Below are 3,523 nucleotides of genomic sequence, written 5' to 3'. Positions count from 1 at the left end.
TAAATTGTAATTTTATTTTATTTAATGAAGTGTGTGTGTTTTAATTGAATTTGTTAAAATTAAAAATAAAAAATGAAATTGAATGAATAGTTAAGAGATAGTTAAGAGATGAAGGGATGTATGTGTTGTCTCTTAATTAAGAGATGAACTGAAAAGTACAGTAAGGTCCATAAATAGTTAAGAGATGAGACGGTTAAGAGACGGATAAGAGACAGGGATGCGGATGGCCTTACCAGACTACTGGCAATAGTACTTACTATCATCTTGGCCAGTCACCATGCTAAGGTCCACTAGTGTAGGACATGCATCCGAAAATAGCCTCTAACATCTCACCAAATATTAGATCTGATTATATTTTCAGGTACCTGAATGGCCGATGCTCGTATCCAAACACGACTAATCAAGTTGAGTACATAAATGGTGACGATATATTGTTATCACAAATTGTACTATATCAAATATTTGTCAGGTGAAACATTAATTCTATTAAAAAGTACTGTTCCCTTTGTCCCTTGATAGGACTCTTTCTGGCACATAATTTAAAAAAAATATTATATTAAATGAGTTAAGTAAATAAATAATATAGTAGAAAAGAAAAACTGTAAAGAGAATAAAGTAAGAGAATACAAAGTTTAGGAAAGAAAAGTTATTTATTACCAAAAGTAAAATGACTCGGCTACAATAAGACAACCCAAAAAGGAATACGACAAAGGGACGGAATGAGTACAAAAATGTATCCATCCGACGACAGAGGAGTGCAACATTTAGAAATTTTTGTTTCATAAATTATACTCCCTCCATGCCAGCTCACATGATTGATATCTTTTTAGTCATTGTTTTGGCCATTTAAAATTTGATTATTTTTATTTTAAAAAAATCTTGAAAAAAATTTTAATAATAAAATTTCCTGGCTTCTCTAAAATGTTAGGTTTTTAATATAGTTTTTCTCTTTTTTCATTATTTTATTTTTTATCTCTAATTCATCCAAAAATCTTTTATAAATACCTCATTCATCACATAATTCTTTTTTCACTAAAAAAAAAACTATTTCTCACTCATTTTTCTTTTTAAAAATTTTCATTTTAGTACCCCGCCTTTCCTTGTTAATAGATGTATTTCTTTTCGGCACAGAGTTAAAGAATAGGGTGTTAAACGGATGGTGAAAGAGTAAGAGAGATGAAGAGAGAATAAATTAAAAGGGTTAATTTTTGCCAAAATATAAAATGACTCAATTAACTTGGAACTTCCCAAAATAGAAAAATCACTCTATTAACATGGAACAGGGGAAGTATGATTTTAGATTATGTACTAATTTTTAATTTGTATGATTTTGATTATGTAGTACTCCCTCTGTCCCGGATAATTCGTCCCATTTTTCCATTTCGGTCCGTCCCACATAATTTGTCTCATTTCACTTTTACCATTTTTTATAGTGGACCTCATATTCCACTAACTCATTCCTACTCACATTTTATTTTAAAACCAATACTATATAAAGGTATGACTCACATTCCACTAACTTTTTCAACTCATTTTTCATTACAATTCTTAAAACTCGTGCCTGGTCAAAGTGACCCGAATTATCCGGGACGGAGGGAGTAGTATTTTTTAATTTTTAGGATCAACCATGCAACTTTTAGTTTTTAGGATTTTAATTATATAATTTTTAATTTTTAAAAATTTTGATGTAATTTTTGGTTTTATAATTAAGTTTTATTATTTAAATATTTGATATTAATTGCATTTTTAAATTGTACAAATGCAATATTGGATCCATTAATAGTGAAAGGAAAAAATGATACGGGGTGAATGGTTATTGTGATGTGTCTTAAGAGCCTTCACAATGGTGTGGGGATCAGGAGTACGATCGGGCGAAATCGGGGTCGGGCGTCCTCGTCCAACCATTGCAGGTGCCCGAGTGAGACGACCGAAATATTGGTCGTCCCACTCGGTCGCCCGACGCGTCGGGCGCCCATTATAGAGACGTGTCTGAGCCCGATCTCGACGATTTTATAATTTTTATTTATTCTTTGTTAAACCAATATAAATACTCCATCCTCGTTCACTTTTCACACAATACTCTCTATTTTACTCTCTTTCTCTTCTCTTTTCTCACTTTCATACTTTCAAGAATGGATCCGAGTCAATTCTCAAACTTGCATAGTGTCGACGACGATATGCCGATGTTTGGCGACGGCGTCGTTGGCCCGGCGACGAAGACTACCGGGTCGAGACTCCTGGATCTGTAGGGTCCACTTTCGTTTCTGACTCTGAGTTCAATCAGTTCTTCAACACCGGCGCCTACCGGGTTGAGGACATGAAGCCGAGTTGTGGGCAACCTCCTGCTCCTGAGCCGCCGAGGAGAAAGAAGAAGATGGCGCGGAAGGAAAAGGCTCTAGCCGTCCCAGTCACACACTCCCATCCAACGATCCCAGCAAAGAGTACGTCGTGGGGTGTACTGACTATGACATGGAGGAGTACATGAAGGTGACTCAATATTGGGTCGATATATCAGAGGATTCGATAAACTCCAACAACCCGATTTCGGGCAGGATGTGGGATCGCATTGAGGCCAAATACAACTCAGTGAAGGCGAGTTGGGCGTACAAGCGGAACAAGGATCGGTTGCGCAAGTGTTGGATCTGATCGAGGTCTATGTCAACAACTTCAAAGATATTTACACGAAGTTCAGGGATGAAAGGGCCAGCGGTAAGAGCACGGAGGATGTCATCCAAAAGTCGATGGCCACTTACCAGTCGAAGTACGAATAGTTCAAGTTCTACAACATATGGCTGATCTTGAAGGACAAGCCGAAATTTGACGGAGGGATACCGGCCGCATCCTCAGCTGCGAAGCGGACGAAGAACACTGCCACTGGCGATTACACAAGCAGCGGCCCATCGCCTGTGGATCTCAACGCTGAGCCGGAAGGGAGTTCCGGCACGCCTACGTCTACTTTTAGACGTCCCATTGGAAACAAGACTGCCAAAGCCTAGGCCAAAAGGAAGGCGGTCGCATCTGGATCGGCTCCCCCGTAGGCTGCGTCTCTTCCGTCTACTCATCTCGTGGCCTCAGCACTGCAGGAGTTCGATGGTTTTCGCGAGGTGTGAGAGTATAGGTTTATACTTGACTCACAAAACAGCCTTCATCAAGAAACTGATCCAGAAAAACGACGGAGGACTGAGAAGATGATCAAGAATTTGATCCCGAAGTTAAATTTAGATAACTAGTAATTAGGTTTTTATTAATTTAGTAATTAGTTTAGTAATGTATGTTTTTTTTAGCTAAGTATGATGTACTCCATCCGTTCCATGTTAATAGAGTCATTTTATTATTTCGGAAAGTTTCAAGTTAATTGAGTCATTTCTATTTTTAGTAAAAAGTAATCATCTGTCTTATTGTCTCTTCATCTCTCTTACTTTATTCTCACTTACTTTATTCACTATCCATTTAACGCAATATTCTTAAACTACATGCTGAAAAGAAACGTCTCTATTAACCAGGAACGGAGGGAGTAGTTTTT

The sequence above is a fragment of the Salvia hispanica genome, chromosome 1 (assembly GCF_029641045.1).
Source record: "Salvia hispanica isolate PSC_SH4W2 chromosome 1, Shi_PSC_v1, whole genome shotgun sequence".
Classification (NCBI taxonomy): domain Eukaryota; kingdom Viridiplantae; phylum Streptophyta; class Magnoliopsida; order Lamiales; family Lamiaceae; genus Salvia; species Salvia hispanica.
Note: the sequence above shows the minus strand (reverse complement) of the source record.